At 45.0% G+C, this 18850-nt stretch overlaps 1 protein-coding gene across 4 annotated transcripts in view; it reads left to right on the forward strand.

Moving 5' to 3' along the window:
* The first annotated feature begins 7324 nt into the window (after positions 1-7324).
* ZHX3 (zinc fingers and homeoboxes 3) overlaps positions 7325-18850 on the forward strand; it is a 123564-nt gene continuing 112038 nt past the window's right edge. For 2 of the 4 annotated variants that reach the window (XM_032605290.1, XM_032605294.1), the window contains exon 1: positions 7325-7546. The gene's annotated coding sequence lies outside the window, so the exon portion shown is untranslated. Of the gene's footprint in view, positions 7547-7851; positions 7975-18850 lie in introns of those variants that run through there. The other 2 variants (XM_032605292.1, XM_032605295.1) reach the window with 1 other exon arrangement.

An 18850-nucleotide genomic window follows, 5' to 3' on the forward strand; every position in this document is an offset into this window, starting at 1 on the left:
ATAGACCAACTGGAGAGAATGATAGCTTTACATTATTGGGTCTTTTCACCTAATTAACACGGTATTTTTCTCCATTATTCATTTATTCTTTAATATCTATTAAAATGTTTGTGGTTTCCGCCATAGAGGTCTTACATGTTGTTTGTAAGATCCACCCCTAGGTACTTGGGTTTTTTTTTTTTTTTTTTTTTGCTATTTCGAAACTATTTTGACTATTCTTTTCAAAAACTCTTTTCTGATTCTTGCTGGAGTATAGAAATAAGGTTGATTTTGGTATATTGATTTTGCAACCCAGAAGAGAGCCTTCATCAGAACCTGACCATGGTGGCACCCTGATCTCAGACTTCCAGCCTCTAGAACTGTGAGAAATAAATTTCTATTGTTTACAAGCTACCGAGTGCTATTTTGTTATAGCAACCAGACTAAGACAGTCATTTTTTAGTTCTAAAAGTTTGTTTGAGATTCCTTAGGATTTTCTACACAGTCATGTCATCTTTGAATAAAGATAGTTTTATTTTATTCTTTCCTGTCTTTATGACTTTTTCTTTTTTGCCTTACTGCCCTGGCTAGGACATCTAGTAAAATGTTGACTAGAGGTGGTATTAGCTGATATCCTTGCTCTGTTCCTGACTTTAGGGAGGAAAATATTCAATATTTTACCATTAAGGATGGTGTTGGGCTTCCCTGGTGGCACAGTGGATGAGAGTCCACCTGCCGATGCAGGGGACACGGGTTCGTGCCCCAGTTTAAGATCCCACATGCCACGGAGCGGCTGGGCCCGTGAGCCAGGGGGCTAGGAATGCAAATTGGTTTAACATTTAAAAACTACCAACCACATTAACAGCATAAAAGGGAAAAATAATTTGATCATCTGAATAGATGCTGAAAAAGCATCTGATAAAATTCAACATCTACTCACAATAAAACCTCTCAGCAACCTAGGAATAGGAAAGAACTTCTCAATCTGATATAAGGTATGGAAAAACTCTAGAGTTAACACCATCCTTTTTCTTTTTTTTTTTTTTTTTTTTTGCGGTACGCGGGCCTCTCACTGCTGTGGCCTCCCCCATTGCAGGGTACAAGCTCCGGATGCGCAGGCTCAGCGGCCATGGCTCACGGGCCCAGCCACTCTGCAGCATGTGGGATCTTCCCGGACCAGGGCACGAACCCGTGTCCCCTGCATCGGCAGGCGGACTCTCAACCACTGCGCCGCCAGGGAATCCCTATTTCATTTAATTTTTGAAAGCTATTTTCACTGAGTACAAAATTCCTGGGTTGGCAGTTTTATTCCCCCTGTAAACTTTAAAGATATCATTTTAGTCTTCTATCTTCTTTTTGATGAGAAGCATGTGGTCATTCTAATTGTTGTTTCTCTGAAATGTCTTACTTTTGCTTCTGCCTACTTTTAAGTAGTTTGACTATGTTGTTGGCTTTTAGTAGTTTGACTATGTTGTGTCTAAGATGTGGTTTTCTTTATATAGTATTCAATGTATTATTTATTTGCTGAGCCTCTTGAACCTATGAATATCTTTCATTAATTTTGAAACATTCTTAACTATCATCTCTTCAAATATTTTTTTCTTTCCACTATCTCTTCTCCTTCTGTGACTCAAATTACTTTTGTTTCTATTTAATTGGGAGTTTATTGGCAATAACTCTAATAAACATGTATGGTTTGTGATTTTACTATGAAATATCAGTTTGATTCAAATATATTAGCAATATTTGGCCTGTAGAGTATCTATGACATTTAAAAAACCCACAAAGTGTTAATTTTGGGCAACCACTTTAAAAAAAGAAAAAAATTTGTAAAAATTCTAAAGCCATAGAAAATCAGACTGGATGTATTTTTTTTTTCTTTTTTTTTTTTTTTTTTTTTTGTGGTACGTGGGCCTCTCACTGTTGTGGTCTCTCCCGTTGTGGAGCACAGGTTCCGGACACGCAGGCTCAGTGGCCATGGCTCATGGGCCTAGCCGCTCTGCGGCCTGTGGGATCCTCCTGGACCGGGGCACAGACCCATGTTCCCTGCATCAGCAGGCGGACTCTCCACCACTGCGCCACCAGGGAAGCCCTGGATGTATTTTTTTTTAATTAATTAATTTATTTATTTTTGGCTGTGTTGGGTCTTCGTTGCTGTGCGTGGGCTTTTCTCTAGTTGCGGGGGGGGGGGGCTACTCTTCACTGCGGTGCACTTCTCTTGTTGCGAGCATGGATTCTAGGCACGCAGGCTTCAGTAGTTGTGGCACACAGGCTCCGTATTTGTGGCTTGTGGGCTCTAGAGCGCAGGCTCAGTAGTTCTGGCTCATGGGCTTAGTTGCTCTGTGGCATGTGGGATCTTCCCAGACCAGGGCTTGAACCCATGTCCCCTGAATTGGCAGGCAGATTCTTAACCACTGCACCACCAGGGAAGTCCTGATATGATACGGTATTTGTCTTTCTCTTTCTGACTTACACCACTTAGTACGAAAATCTCTAGTTGCATCCATTTTGGTGCAAATGGCTTTATTTCGTTCTTTTTTTATGACTGAGTAGTATTCCATTGTATATACGTATCACACCTTCTTTATCCATTCGTCTGTCGATGGACATTTAGGTTGTTTCCATGTCTTGGCTATTGTGAATACTGCTGCTATGAACATAGGGGTGCATGTATCTTTTTGAATTATAGTTTTGTCTGGTTATATGCCCAGGAGTGGGATTGCTGGATCATATGGTAATTCTATTTTTAGTTTTCTGAGGAACCTCCATACTGTTTTCCACAGTGGCTGCACCAACTTACATTAGAGGGCAGCATGTTGAATCTTGGTTCTGTGGTCCAATGTGGGAAAACGAGGAAGGCAGGCTGGGCCAGACTAGGGCTAGGGAAACAGAACCAGCCACAGATATGGGCTGTCCTGACTGAGGTGGTATAAGGCACAGGGTCTAGAAGCTAGAAGAGGGGAGGGGAGAAGCCAGGACTGTAGAGAAGCTGAGAATGTGACTGGGGATGACTCTGTAGTCCAAGGCCTCTGTTCACCTGGGCCAGAAGCAAGTTCTCTTCCCTGGTCCTGGGCAGCTTGGCTGGCCAGTGTCTCCTCCAGGCCAACCAGTGCCCATTTGTATAACCTGGGCTGAATCTGGACACTCAGGACAACTTCGTTATTTTTCTCCCTGCATCCATTTTGAGCCCTCCATTCTGATCTGCACCCAGCACGTTGTCCCTACACCTTTACTGAAGGGCTCTTAGGGTACAACTCAACTTATTACCACTACCTTCAAGGCCCTGCATGATCTGGCCACTGTCCGCCTCTCCAGCCTGATCTCCTCCCATTATCTGCCTCATTGTCTGTGCACCTTCTCCCTCTTTGTTTAAATCACCATGTACCCTTGACAGCCACAGGGCCTATGCACGTGCTGTTCCCTCTACAGGGAGCACTCTTCTTTCCCGTATTTTCCTAGTGTTATGGACTAAACATATGTGTACCCCAAAAATTCATATGTTGAAGCCCTAACTTCCAGTGTGGCTATATTTGGAGTAAGGAAGTCATTAAAGTTAAATGAGGTCATGAGAGTGAGCCCCTGGTCCCATAGGATTAGTGTCCTTATAAGAAGAGATACCAGAAAGTTTACTCTTCTTCTCTCCCCATGCACACATATGAGGACACAGTGAGAAAGCAGCCATGTGCAAGCCAGGAAGAGAGTCTTCACCAAAACTGAATTGGCTGGAAGCTTGATCTTGGACTTCCAGCCTCAAGAATTGTGAGAATGTTAATTTCTGCTGTTTAAGCCACCTGGTCTATGGTATTTTGTTATGGCAGCCCAAGCACACCAATACATCCAGTTTAACCCCTATTTTCCCCTTTAGCTCTCACACCAACTATTTCCCTAAACATCTTTGATCCAAAGCCTCCTATTTCTGGGTCTCATGGTACCATGCACCATGTAAGATTTATGTTTTTGATTATTTGACCAATATCTGCCTGACATACTAGACTGTAAATTCCATGATGGCCTTTGGTTTTATTCAAGGCCGCATACCCAGAACCTAACACACAGCCAGGTACATAGTAGGTGCACAATACATATTTACTGGGAAAAAGAGTGGTGGGTGGGGACAGACAGTGCCTTGAGCTGGGAGGCTTTTGCGGACATCCGAGTTCATCTCTGGTCTAGCAGCATCCCTCTAGCACTCTCTACTGACAAAGCCAAACACTGTGCCACTGACAAAAAAGAAATGTTGACAGAATTCAACTCCAGTATCACAAAGCAAGGCAAGGAAGGGTGGATTTAGAGCAGAGAGGCAATAAGTTGGCATAACTGGATTCAGAACTTTTCTTAAGAAGACTAATGGGACTTCCTTTTTAACTTTTGAGTTCTCATCACGCATCAGACACCGTGGTAACAGCAACATGTGGATTATCTCACTCAATTCTCACAACATTAGGGGGTTAAGTCAGTTTACTCAAGCTCACACAGCAAGTAAGTGGGGAAGACAGGATTCAAACTCAGGAGTTCTGGATTTAAATCCTACTTACTTACATACTGTATTAAACTAACTGCCTCCGGGATTCTTTCACTCCAGACTTTATAAAGGCAACATAAGGATTCATAAAGAGTGATATGACCCTCGCTCTGAAATGAACTATGTACTGTTGATTAAGCTAAGGGGTCTGTCACGATCCTGGTCCTACAGAATAGAGGTCGGGTTGTAATTCTATTTCATCAACTATACTTCTGGCAGTTTCTTTTCTGCTTGAGAAAGCTCCTCAGAATGTGAGTGAGTGCAGGTGACATTATTATACGGATCACCTTGAATTCGTTTAAAATGTTTTTTAAAGGAAAATGATTTGCCTCCCTGGATAAACATTATTTGCCACATACCTCCCAATACTGGTATCAAGTGCATGCTGTTTCCTCTGCCTGGTGTCCTCTTCTCATCTACTCTTTAGACCCTGCCCCACTGTCACCTCCTCTGGGAAGTCTTTCCATGCTCTCCTATGTAGTACGAATGATGTCCTTCTCTCTGCTTCCGAAAGCAGTTGACACATACATCTAGTGTTACATATTTTCTTCCAGAATTCTTTCTTTCCATGTCTGGCTCCTCTGAAATACTGAGTTCTTAGTGGTTGGGAGAGTGCGTTGTTTATCTCTGTATCCCACAGTGCTGGATCAGAATAGATGCTCGAAAAAGTTTGTTGAATAAATGAAATTTTAAACGGGAGTAACATATCCTATATACAGCTGTTCCTCAGTATCTGTGGGGGGTTGTTTCCAGGATCTGCTGCAGATACCAACATCCATGGATGCTCAAGCCCCATAGTTGGCCCTCTGTACCCCTGCTTCCACATCCCCGGATTCAACCAACCATGGATCGTGTAATACAGTGGTATGTCTTTATTGAAAAAGATCCATGACATGTGCAGTTCAAACCTGTGTTGTTCAAGTGTCAACTGTATATATACTTACTCATTCAAAAAATATTTATTGAACAGCTAAGAACATCAGGCCATATTCCAGATGCTGCAGGTGGATAACACAAAGTTCCTGCTCTCAGAACATTACAGATGCTATTGAGCTCATAAGGGCTACGAGGAAAAGTAAAGCAAGATGATGGGAGAGAATGATGGGGCTTGGGACTTGATGTTTTAGGAGAGTGTTCTGGGAATGTCTTTCTGGGAAGGTGACTTCTGAATAGAAATTTGGATTAAGGGCATATGTGTTTCTGATATCTTGGGGGAAGAAACACTCAGTGCAAAGGTCCTGGGGTAGGAGTGAGCCTGCACATTCCAGGAGCAAGAAGGAGGCTAGTGTGACTGGAAAGTAGTTAAGGGGTTGAGTGGACAGAGATGCAGTTAGAGAGGTGGGGGAGTGTAAGGAGGGGGGGAGGGGGGAGATCAAATAGGATCTTGGAGGCCCTTGAAAAAAATTTTTTGGTTTTTGCTCTGTCTGAGATGGGAAGCCATTGGAGGCTTTAGAGGAGGGAAATAGGTTTTGACTTAGGATTTAAAAGAATCTCTCTGGCTGCTTGAGAACAAGTTCTATGAGAGCAGAGTGGAATCAAGGAGAGCAGTTTGGAAGTTATTGCAATATTCCAGGACAGAGAAGATGAGGGCTCAAATGAGGGTATTTTAAAAGTAGAGCTGACAGACTTTGCTACTGGATTACATGTGGGATATAATAGGAAGAGAGGAGTCAAGGATGACTTAAAGGTTTGGTGGAAGCCACTGGAAGGATGGAATTGACCTTAACTGAGGTGTGGAAGACTTTGAAAGGTGCAAGTTGAGGGGCAAATTCCACAGTTTAGCTTTGGACATGTCAAGTTGGACATATTGCTCAGCGCTTGTTTATGTTCACTGGTTTTCAGGATCTGAAGGTTATGATGCAACCTGAAGTTAAAGTCAGTGTTGTTTATTGAACACCAGGCACTGTGCTGAGAGCTGCACGTTTGCTCTTATTTAATCCTTTCAGTCATTCCTATTGGCTTCATTACTGATATTTTCATTGCTCTTTTATGGATGAGAGATTAAATAGCATATCCAAAGTCACTCAGCCAATTATTAATCTGCTAGTATAATGCAGACGCAGGATTTCAACCTAGGTATGTCAGACTAGAGATGCTAAAGGTGGGGACCACTTTCTGGGCATATTTGCTACAGACATGGACTCCATAACAAAAAAGGTGCCTGGAACTTGTGACAAAAACTCAGAAAAGGGTCACCCTCACCTCAGGCGTTACAGGTTCCACAACAGAAGCTGTGAAAAAAAGAGCATTATTGTACCTGAGGGGGCTAACTGATGCTTGAAAGTTCTCAAGTACCTGAAGACTTAATGTTAAGAAAGCAGTCATCGGAAGTCGTCGTTGTTGTTAAGAAACAGAAGAGATAAAAAATTGCGGGGCTGTGCTAGTGGGATAAAAGAAAAACCAAATCCCAGGCGATGCTCGTTGGGAAACACGGGAGTGGGAGCAGAGGGGCCGGGAAAGGGCCAGGGTTCCTGCCCTGCCTGCCGTGGCTTTCCTCAGGTGGTCCTCTAGAAGGACCAGGATACGGAGTACAAAAGCCGGGAACCTCCAGAACCGCAGCATCCGCCCCCAGTCCCCTCCTTCTCCGCCCCCTTCAGCCTCCAAGCGGGGAGAAGCGGGAGCGGCGCTCGCGCATGCGCCCGGGGTAAGGTCCGCTTCTGCGACGTCAGGGGGCTTGCGCCCGCAACGAAAGCCCCGCCCCCCCGGGCGCCAGAGGCGACCTGGGCGGGGGGCCTCGGGCCACGCCCCCAACCGAGCCGAGCGGGGCCGAGCGGAACCGAGCGCCTCCGAGTGCGGCCGAGCCGAGCCGAGCGGCCCGGAGTCCGTTGGTGCAGCTGCGTCCCCGCCGCCCAGTAGTCCGCGGCTCCGGCGTCGCCGCCGCCGCCGCCGCCGCCGCCGCCACCGCCAACCGCCACCGCCACCGCCACCGCCACCGCCTCCGCGGGGCCTGCGCCGGCCGGCCGGCCGCCCACCCGCCGGGGAGGGAGGCCCGGAGCGCGGGGAGAGCAGCCCGGCCGCGGGCGCCCCCGCCGCTGCCGCTGCCAGGTGAGCGCTCGCCGCGGCCCGCCGGCCCCGTGTGCCCCCGCGACTGTCAGTCCCCGTGTGTGTGTGTGTGTCTCCTCCTGTCAGCCCCCTGTGTCTGCGCGAGCTCCTCCCACCACACCTGGCCCCCGGCCCTGCCCGCAGTGTCCGCCACCCCCTCCCGCCGGCTGCCCCGGGTCTTTCTGTCAGCCGCCAGCACCCCTTGGCTGGGACGCTCCGCCCCTTCCCCCCGAAGCCCCTCCCTCCGCCCCATCTGTCAGCAACCCCCCCCACCCCGACCTCGCTGCTGGCTCGGGCACCCTGGAGGCGTGAGGGTGCCGCCGCCGCCGCTCCCGGGGGTCCGAGTAGCCCCCGCGGGCCACACGGCTGCAACGAGGGGGTTGTGGCGGGGCAGTGGGGGTGTCCGCAGATGCCCGCCGGACCATGTGAGGGTGCGTGTCCCCGTGTGCGCCGGCTGTGAGCACCGCGTGTGCGCCCGAGCGCCGGGAGGGGAGCGCGGGGGGCGGCCTGACCAACGTGGGGCGGAGATGCCGGGCGGCCGAGAGCCGCTTGCTACAAGTCCCTCGGGCCGGCTGCGTCCTGCGGGGATGGGGGCAGCCCCAGGCTCTGGTCCGCTCGGCCAGGGAGGCAGCTGAGCCGGGACTCGAGCCACTCTGGGTGCAGTAGACTTCTCCATCCTGGGACCGGTGTTTGCCCTCGAGAAGGCAGCGAAGCTGGGCTCTGGCTCCCCGGATGCCGCAGGTGGCATGTGAGCAGAGTTTGGGGGCTTGCTGAACCTTCCCAGTTTGGGATTTCCATTCAGAGAAGCCTGTCGGAAGTGATTGAGGAGTGGGTGGGATGAGGAGCTTAGGTGGAAAGTGTTTTGAGAGCTTGAGTCATTTTGAGTTGCGTGGTTTGCATTTCTGAGCAGTGATTGCCCTGGGCTTTTGCCCTGCGAGAAAATGTTATGTGGTGGGGCGGGGGGAGGGGGGTGTAGAGGAGGAGGGAGGGCACACTCCTTTCCGTCTTTATCTGTGTCATGTGGACGTATAGTATGTTAATTCATGAGACCTCCACACATCCTCAGTTTTAAGAAGGATTACAGTAGTTTCCATTTATACATGCTCTTGTATGCTGTTATCTTAATGTTCTTTATTTGCAGTAACTTCGTATTGCATATTTCAAAACTAAGAGAAAATGCGTCCTAAAACAATTGGTATTTTGCCGGATAATTCTCAACCACGGGGAAAGAGCCAAAAGCGCACTTCATTAGCTGGAACAACTTATTCGGGCTTAATTTGTTTCTAAGAGACATACAGTGGAAAAATCCAGAAGCGGCATAGTAGTAGCTAAGAGTGTTAGGAAATTAATGAAAAGGGCCCTTCTGTTGCTGCCTTGGAAAGATGGTATCAAAGCTGCTGTAGAGGGCAGAGCTGCTGTGTAATGATAAACATATTAACCAAGCTGGTTTTGTGACCTTGATGCATTGCGTGGCGCTTGATTTGTACAATGCTTCCTAACAGGAAGACATTGCATGGGAAGCAGGGTAATTTGGGGAGAAAATGGTCCCCATTTTTTTTTTTTGTCATATTTAACTAAGATTTCAGACTAGGGCAGTCTCATGTGGGAGTGGGTTTTTTTTCTTTTCTAAGATAACATCAAAAATTACAAAAATAACTCATGTTTAAGGCAGAAAACTAGGGAAAAAAACACCTAAGAAAAGCATAAGAAAAAACCCACCATCCCACAAACCATAGTAAACCATAGTTTGGTATTTATCCCATTAGTCTTTTGTTCCCATATGTATTTTTTTTTTCTTACAGAAATGCTGCTTTACCATAAGATTGTTTTATTGTCTGCTGTTTTACACTTATAAATAGATTGTGAGAGGTATGTCTTGTTTTAATAAGAACTTGTTCCTTTTTTGAGCCTTTTAAAAAGATTAGGTCCTTTGCTTAGAGAGCTCCAACAGCTTCACATCTTAAAGTAAAATCTGAAGTCCTTGCTTTGGTCTACAAGGCTACCTCTGTGTCTTCACTTCCAGCCTTGCCAGACAGATCTTTTTGCTATTCCTTAAAAACTTCAAGCATGCGCCAGCCTCCTCGCCTTTGCATTTGCTATTGCGTCGGCTTGGAACTCTGTTCCCTGAACACCGTGATTCTTCTTCCCTCAGGCTCTGCTCCAGAGTAACCTTTTAAGGCCTTTCCCTGACCACTCTGTGGAGGATACACCCCATTCCCCTGTCCTCCTTAACCAACCTTACTTTTCTTCATGGCACTTACCACACTTGGCAAATACCTATTTATTTGTTGGTTTATTGTCTCCTTCCCTTAATTAATCTGGAAGTGTGAGGCTTTTTTCACTGGTGTATCTTCAGGGCCCAGAGAGGACCTGACCCATTTTGGTGCTTAATCAATATTTGTTGAATGAGTGAATGCTTATTACCCATCCATGCATGTAACCTTCCTGGTAGCCTCCTAGGCTTTTATTTTATTTATTTATTTATTTTTTAACATCTTTATTGGAGTATAATTGCTTTACAATGGTGTGTTAGTTTCTGCTGTATAACAAAGTGAATCAGCTATACATGTACATGTATCCCCATATCCCCTCCCTCTTGCCTCTCCCTCCCACCCTCCCTATCCCACCCCTCTAGGTGGTCACACAGCACTGAGCTGATCTCCCTGTGCTATGTGGCTGCTTCCCACTAGCTATCTATTTTACATTTGGTAGTGTGTATATGTCCATGCTACTCTCTCACTTCGTCCCAGCTTACCCTGCCCCCTCCCCGTGTTCTCAAATCCATTCTTTATGTCTGCATCTTTATTCCTGTCCTGCCTGTAGGTTCATCAGAACCATTTATTTTTTTCCTCCTAGGCTTTTAGATTGCTGTATCATGAAGTGGGATAACAATCCTTTAAAAGTCAGGATAGTCCTCTCCTTTACATATCTGAGGAGAAGAATTTTACAAAGTGAGGCTTATGATCTTAAAAAGAATTACAATCTTGATTTAACTTGAACAGTTGAGGGAAGGAACAGTTTTGGCAAATGTTACTGGCTCTCCTTCTTATGCATTATACCTTGTGTTACATTGGAAAACTTTGAAACGTATAAAGTATCTCAGTTGTGTTTACTGCTATGATTTCGGTGTGGTAGTTCGTAGTGATAGTATTAGCCTCAAGAGGATGGTGAGTTTTCTGTGTCAACAGATACCCAGAGATATAATTACAGCTTTAATGCATTTTCATTTGAGGAGTAGCTGTTATATTTACTTATTTTCCTGGCAGTTTTATCCTTTTCAATTCCCTGGTTATCAGTTTTTGGATGGCCTAGCAGGTAACTTAAGTTTTTTTTTTTTTTTAAACATTTAAAAATAAATCCTTGATCTCTTGAGCATTTTACAACTCTCACGTGACTCTCGAACTATTTGAAAGTACCAGCTTCATCTTTCAGGATGAAATGACATCTGTAGTAGAACATATAATTGCATTTTCATTATAAGGAAGGGAAAAATTGTATATTGGGGTAGAATTTTTACAGAGAGAATATAGTGTGAGTGTAAGCTTTCTAAAAGCTTATATTTCAAGTAGGCAATCTTTAATTTCAGTGAGTTTTTGAAAAGAATCCTTGCTTTTTGCTCTAAAGGAAAAGAATTCCTTTGAACACAATCCAAACCTTCAAAATCTTTTTTCTTATGCCTCAAACATATAAGAACTTGGGGAAAAAATCCTAAATGAAAAATTTTATTCTTTTAAGGCCTAAAGGGAGTGTGTTAATTAATTTTTCTTTGTTCCACGGGCATTTATCAAGCACATAGTCGGGGCAGTTCTGTGTGGTTTTGTATGGGCTACATTACCACATTTCGTTTTAGATTACCGATCTGATTTGGTATTACTTCTTCTCTTTTCTCGCTTGGCTCCCTCCCTTCTCTCATCATAGTCTCTTCCTAAGTGATCTCATCCATTCCCAGGGCTTGATTACCCTCTGGATGCAGATGACTGCCTCAGTAACACCTCCCGCCTGGACCCTTCTTTGGTTCTAGACTTACATTTTTTTTGTTGTTTTTTGTTTTTTTGTTTTGCGGTACGCGGGCCTCTCACTGTTGTGGCCTCTCCCGTTGCGGAGCACAGGCTCAGCGGCCATGGCCCATGCGCCCAGCAGCTCCGCGGCACGTGGGATCTTCCCGGACCGGGGCACGAACCCGTGTCCCCTGCATCAGCAGGCGGACTCTCAACCACTGCGCCACCAGGGAAGCCCTAGACTTACATTTTTACCTACCGCCCCTCTTCTCTCTCTCCTGGCAGCCTCACAGTGATCTCAAACTTCACGTGTCCAAAATCGATTGCTCAATCTCCCCCTCAAACTTCCAAATTTGTATTCCTTATTCTTGACCCCTCTCCTGTCTCATGCAGCTTTCCCCTGCCCTGAGCCTTCCCTGTCTCAATGTCATTACTGTCCATTCATCGTTTCACCAGAGACCTGAAAGTTGACCTGGATTTTTCCAGATTCCTCACCCTACCTCCAGTCTGTCGGCGTGGCCTGTCGGCCTGGCTTCCAGGTACTTCAGATCCTCCCTTCCCTCCGTCCTCCTAATCCAGCCACTGTCTTCTCTCAGCTGGATGACTGTTCCTGCCTGTCACCGGGTCTCCCAGCATCCACTCCTGCCTTCACTAACCCGTTCTCCTGCCAGCAGCCAGTGAGCCTACCAGTCCCTGTCACCCTGCTCATCCCCTGCCCACTTCGAGGCTCCCCACCGCCCTCAGACCCACGTGCACACTTACTCAGGTGCCGGCCTCTGTCTCCTCTCTGCTCCGCTTCTCACTCGCTGCGCCTCTGTCAGGTGGGAGCATCATCGGGTCCTCTCAATGCCAAGTTCTTCTCCTCTTCTGTACAGCCCTTCCCTCTGCCCGACACTGTTCCCCCGACTCTTCTTGTGGAAGGTCCTTCTCCAACATCTGGGCTCAGCAAAAATGTCCCGCCTCAGAGGAGCCTCTTCCCTGATCACCCCTTTACAGTAGCTTCCTCCCCATTGTCCCCCTCTCGGTACGTGTGCATTTCCTGCTAGCACTTCACTAAAATTCCAGGTATTTCATTCATATGTTTGTTTCCTTCTTTATTGTCTACTCCAGTAGACTGCAAGACCAAGAGGGCAGGGACAGCCTTGGCCTGTTTATGGTCCAGTCTGGGCACTGTGCTCTGCCTAGACTCCACCAGCTGCAGGTCCCCAGTACCTTCTGAGTGATAAGAATTATTATAACAGCTAACCTTTCTTGAGACTATGTGCCAGGTCCGTGGCTAAGTGTGTTCGTGCATTATCTCTAAATCTCTGGGAGAACCTACTAAGGTGGTGATGGTTATTATATTATCATTATATTATTATATTACCATCATTATTATATTATCATTTGGGGGGTTTTTTGGTTTTGAGAAAATTGAGCTTAGAGAAGTAATTTTTAAAATACGGCAGCTAAGAAAGTGGCGGAGCTCGAATTTGGATCTGTATGATCTGACTGTAGAATTCATTGCTTCCCTTTGATTCATTGCTGCCTTCTGATATGAATGTAGGAATGAGTGAATGAATGTGGAATATGCGGTGATATTAATATTGGGTGGTTCCTCATGTTTGTGTTTCTGAGCATATATTGGAGTATAAAAAAAAAATGCTTGGGTTAGGGTGGTGCATTTCCTGGGAAGTTTCTGTTGATAACCACTGTGCCAAAGAACAGAGATGAGTTTGTGTTTGGGCTCTGTGTTTTACTTTTACCTTTGCCACTTTCTAGCTGCAAGCTCTTGGGCAAATTCCTTAACATGTCTAAGTCTGTTTTTTTCAGCTGGAAATGGAGAAAAATAATAGTTCTTATCTCACAGGGTCATTGTGAGTAGCATAATTACACGCAAAAAACAGTCAATGCTAGCTATCAATATTAATATTATAAGGAGGAAAAAAAGTTAGGAAAAGACTTTTAGCCCCATCAACAAACTAGAGTTTGGTTAAGAGTGAAAGACAGAAACCATAACTAACAGTAGTGTTTCAGTGACTCTGGTTTTGAGTTTATAAAAATTATCAGGGAATTAACTATTTGGCTTGGGATTTATAATCATTCTGTTGATGTATGCAACTTTATGTTTGTATTTAAACTTGTTCACTGCTTGTAGGTTAGATAGTTTTGTTTTCTTCTTTTTCTTTTTAAACTCCTCCCAATCTTAAAAAGATTCTCAGGGTAGAGGGATCCTTTGAGAGGCTGGCTGTTTTTTTCCCCCATTCACCACCGTTACAGCTTACTTCAGTTATGATTATCACCAGGGAGTTTACTTCAAATAACCAAGCAAACAGTAGGCCCAGCACAGGCGTGGATGGGCTTGGCAACCCTTATGATGGAATATCTGGGCACAGTTGCATTTTCTGGTGGGATGGCTTAAGAGCAAGTGCCAGTCTGATGACTTCCATCATCTTTGTGAAATAGAGGGTGAGGTTGTCCTCTAAGAGTAAGAGGGAAGAGGTCAGAGGAAAAACAAGGAGATTTGACATACAGCTGAGGTCAGGAAGAGGAAGAGTGAACTTGGGGCAACGTCCATGACCTCTCGGCAGTATGCAGGGCTCCGTTGAGGTAGGAGACCGTGGATTGATCAGGGCGCCAGGAGCATTCAGCTGCCTGGGTTTAGGAGCAAAGAAGACATATAGCTGGACTGAGCCAGGGTTGAGTTTTGCTGGCGGTGAGCAGCGGAAGGACAGTGGAGCAGAGGAACTGAGGGTGTTGAGCAGGGAGTGATTAACACAAGCAGTAAGGGGGTCTCTGCCGCACGTGGATGAGAAAAGGACCAGAGGTGTGGGTGAAATCAAGCAGTGGATGTATTGGAGCGATGGAGTAATAGGAGGATGTGGTTAGAGAGCGACATGTGAGTGGAAGATTTCAGAGTTGGAGCAATTAATTACTGGACATGACAGGCACCTGGGTTTTGCCACAGACATAAGTGGCTGAAGTGAAGCGAACTCAGTGAAGAAGGTCAAGTAACTGAGGCTGGAGTGTTGTTTGGGTCATCCATGTGGTTATCCAAGCCATCAAAAGGGTGGTGGGACATGTCGGGTGGAGAGAAGGAAGGCGTGCCAAATCTTCGGTGAATGACGTACTGGCAATGAGAAGAGGTGTGATGACCAGCCTGCAGGAGCCGCAGAGGATCAGGGCATTGGCAGAGCAGTGACCTGGAAGCTTTGTTGGTTGCAAGGTCTCTTTGGAAGAAGTTGGTCTTGGCCCAGGTTCATTATGCTTCTGAAGGAATCCCAATTCTAGGTGGGCAGCATGGATGGCATATAGATTTGTGTTTCTAAACCTGGTCATGGAAATCATCTGAGAGTCTGTGTTAAAAACACAGATTCCAGGGCTCCACCCCAGGCCCACTGAATTAGAATTTCTAGGACAGGAGTCTGAGAATGTGCATTTTAACACTCCGCCCTCCACACACACACCTGGTAGTCCTTTATAATTAGGCAAGTTTGGGAAATGTGCCTGTAGTGGGTAAGAACACGGGGTCTGGAGGCCGACTGCTGGGGTCTGAAGTGAGGCTGGTGAGAGAGAGCCTTAGCCGGTGACTCTTAATAGCTTGCCTTTCCAGGTCTAGCTGATACCAGATGCACTGAATTAAGAGACCCTCCATTAGAGGCAAACCCCCTGACGAAAACAGGAAGAGACAGCTGGTGATGACAGAGACAAAAACTCTCCACAAAATAATTCAAAGTACAGCAGTTTGGGGACGTTCATAGAGGAAACAGTCTTGTTTGCCTCTGTGGTCTCCGAATACATTAATTAATCATAATTGCTATCCTGTTCAGCAGGAATAGGTCAAATTATGGTTTGGTTAGTTCAGAAAGGTTGAGAAGGAAGTAATGCGATTGAAGTTAGAACGCTTTCTGTTCTGATCTTGCATGTTTTAGTGCTTCAGTTATCAGTACAATTAGCTTATGTGACGCAGTTCTGTCTCTGAAGAGACTGGATTAAAAAACCCTTTACTCAATGACAAGGCAAAGACAAGAGCAATTATTACCCCTGAGGGGCTGAGAACATGCCTAGATACTTAATATCATGATACCAGCAACCCTACCACCCCATTCTCCCTATTTTTATGAAGAAAATTCTGTTTGTTTCCATGACGAGGAAAAGGAATCCTGCAAGAGAATAGCTGCTGGGGAGGGAACTTGGAGGTCACCATCCTGGGCTGACCACTTAGAATCCTTTGTTGCTGGTGAGGAGGGTTTGAGTTGAGTGTTTGGAATATTAAACTATACTTACCACCTGTTTTGTCATGCCCAAACACTAAAGCTTTGGGAAAACAATGTTGTTACCCTGCTAGAAGTGGTTGCTTTGGACCTTGAGCCTGAAACTTTAATTGCTCCATCGTGTGCTCTGTTCCTTATTTCCAGACTGAGGAGTCTGGCTTTCAGACTGGTGAACTGGATGTCAAACATGGCATAGCATCTTGGCTATATTCCTGTCACTTATCACGTCCTTCCATGCGCTGTCTCATCTCCCTGCTGAACTGCAGACAGCCATTCGAATGCACACCTTGAGACCAGTGGAGGTTTAGCAATGCCAGCTCCACCAGAGCTTTCTGTTTGCAAGTTGAGATTAACTAATTCCCTTTTAGGAAAAAACCCCAAACAAACAGGAATTTAGAGTATTTTTACCTTGTAGAAAAACACTTTCTCTAAAGCTGAGAAATACTGACAGAGGCCAAAGAGGATTTTAATGGTACTAACATATTCTCTAATGTCACACTTTCCTGCCCTCCAGAGCTCGGGAACCCTTGAAGGCTCTGCTGTGTTATGGTGCCCTTTACAGCGTCTGAATCACTAAGAGTATTTCAGTTTGTGAAGTGTTTATAGGCCTGCCTTGAACTAGGCACCTTGGTATTAAAAAAGAAGGTCTCTGGTCTCCAGGAACTTTTTTTTTTTTTTTTAAGTTAGACAAAGTGCATTTAAATCTCTAACCTCAAGCAGACCATGCAGTGAGCTGCAAAGGAGGTATAATCAAAATGTGGGATCACAGCAAAAGAGAGGTTATTTCTGGTGGTGGGTAGAGGTGGCAAGAGGGGGTTGGAGGATGCTTTCAGGGAATGTTTGTAATCAGACTGGATCTTGAAAGTTGGATAGAATTTTGAACTATTTTTTATATTCTTTGTTTACTAAGGCATCATTTATTTTAGCAAGACTATAGAAATATTTCGGTGCTTAATGGATTAGCGTTCAGTTATCTAAATGACTCACTCATCCAGAATGCCTCACGCCTTAATTATTTTGGATAACCTGTCTCTGTAAGTAAAATATGAAGTATTAAGGAATGTATGATGGAGAAGTGCTTTTATGGAAGCCCTTAAAGGTAATCTTGGAATCACAGTGGATATCTCAAATCCCTGAAGAAATGGAAATACAGTGCTGTGGTGGTGACTAGACAATCAGAATGACAATGGAAGGCATATGTTTGGATGTGTGGTTTAGGAACTGGGGGAAGATGGAGCTCTAAGTGATACTGGTGAGAACTTCATAGGAAAGGAATAGTCTGCCGGGTTGGGAGGCCTCTTGAACACCATAATAAACTGAAGGCGGCCAGCTTCTTCTCGTTCTCCTTTGCTCTAGCATGGCTGAGCACGTGGGCTTTTACAGGAAGGCTGTGAAGCCATGCCCAGAATTTTTCTTCCTGCCCCAAGCCTCTGTGTTCCTTGTTGCTGGGCTTGTCCTGCCTCAGACCCGCATCTTCGTGCCACAGATTCTGTCGTGTTGATGTGTGTCCTTCTGGGTGAATCCACACTCCTTTAGCAAGCCCATTTCTTGCCATGGTAAGTTAGCGACAGCTGGACCATTGTACCAGCCTTGCAAATGGTTATATTATGCCAGAGACCTTGCAGTTTTTTCTTTCCCACGAGAAGACTCTATTTTCAATCTCCCCCTTGCTGCATCAAGCCAACACTTAATTTTCTAGGAAGCTGAAAAACATACAACTTGCTACCTTTTGTGCTGAAATGGGGCCCTGGCTCAGAATTCTGATCCCTTTGGGAATCAACACATACAGTTTTGAAAAGATAGTACTTTTTGCTTATTCCTGATAATGCCAATAGCATTTTAAAAGCCAAGATATTTGGCAATGCTGTATGTCCCAATCGACCATGCAGGTGACTAAAGCAACTCTAAGAAAATGAATTCAGTTGCTCACCAGTAATGTACTTGTTATGTGTCTGCTGTGTGTCAGGTACTGTGCTAGACACTGTTGGGAGCAAGTCAGACGTGGTCTCCCTCTGGCCTCATATCACTGACAGTCTGGCAGCTCCATGGCCAGGAAGCCACCATAGCTTTGTAGTGTAACGGTAGGCGGAGGTGGAAAGGCCTGGTGTCTAGTCCTGCTTTTGCCTTTTATCAATTACATGACGTTAGACGTTTGCCTCTCTTTTCTGTCAGCTGGACTGAAACACCTTTTAAAAAGGTTTATAAGAGTTTTATCATACTTAAATGACAGTACATAAATAAGTTTTGAAAATGTCAAGTTACTATATATGCAAATATAGGTGGGGGTAATCAGCTATGTTCAGTAGGAATAGCTAATGGAGAGTTTCCACTACTCCATGGCTTCAGAAAATCACCAAATATAATATTTGGACTGTATATTATTAATATTTCACTAATTCTAATGTTTATTAATAATAAATTTAAAAACCAGGGATTTTTTTGGTGCCTGGAGTTAGTACAGACTACTTAGTCCTCCCTAAAGAACTACAGATTTAATACATACTGGGAGTTACTTCAGAAAGCAGTATGTGCTTCTAGATATTTAGTATAGAACTACAACAACGTATATGTGACAGTGCTAATAATCTAATATATACCATGGACTTATAGTACAGTAAGACAAAAATGTGTCTGAATAATAATCATAATAAAATAAAAAGTATCCCTTGTAAGTAGTAGAAGATACTTTTAGTTTTTGCAGATTTTGATAAAGAGTTTTGAACTGCGTGGGTCCTTTTTGGTTCTGACCTTCTGTTGTTTTTATGGTCCCCTTATACCTGTCACTGAAGAACTAAGACCCTTCATTGTAGATATTTTCTGTAGCAACCTAGACATGACCCTTAGTTTTTCTGAGCCTCAGGTTACTCATAAAATGTGGCCTTTTCTTGGCCACACCAACTTCACAGGGTTGTTGAGACATTCAAGTTGGAACTGATGTACTACTTTCAATGTGAGAGTCTCCATTTGGTTGTAGGGATAGTGGTCAGGTAATTCTGGCAAGTGAATGTCCCGGAAGGGCTGTGTCTTGACTTACAGCCCAGCCCTTGTTCAAGTTT

Source organism: Phocoena sinus, chromosome 15 (assembly GCF_008692025.1).
Source record: "Phocoena sinus isolate mPhoSin1 chromosome 15, mPhoSin1.pri, whole genome shotgun sequence".
NCBI classification, from domain to species: Eukaryota; Metazoa; Chordata; class Mammalia; order Artiodactyla; family Phocoenidae; genus Phocoena; species Phocoena sinus.